This window comes from Podarcis pityusensis (genome assembly GCF_964106645.2).
Source record: "Podarcis pityusensis genome assembly, chromosome: 3".
NCBI lineage: Eukaryota > Metazoa > Chordata > Lepidosauria > Squamata > Lacertidae > Podarcis > Podarcis pityusensis.
In genome coordinates, this window is record NC_138026.1 from 101,538,807 (window position 1) to 101,539,038 (window position 232).

A 232-nucleotide genomic window follows, 5' to 3' on the forward strand; every position below is an offset into this window, starting at 1 on the left:
GCAGCGCACGGAAACGCCGTTTACCTTCCCACCGGAGTGGTACCTATTTATCTACTTGCACTTTGACGTGCTTTTGAACTGCTAGGTTGGCAGGAGCAGGAACTGAGCAACGGGAGCCCACACCATCGCGGGGATTCGAACCACCGACCTTCTGATCGGCAAGTCCTAGGCTCTGTGGTTTAACCCACAGCGCCACCCGCGTCCCTCAGCAGTAAAATCCATCCAGTTAAGT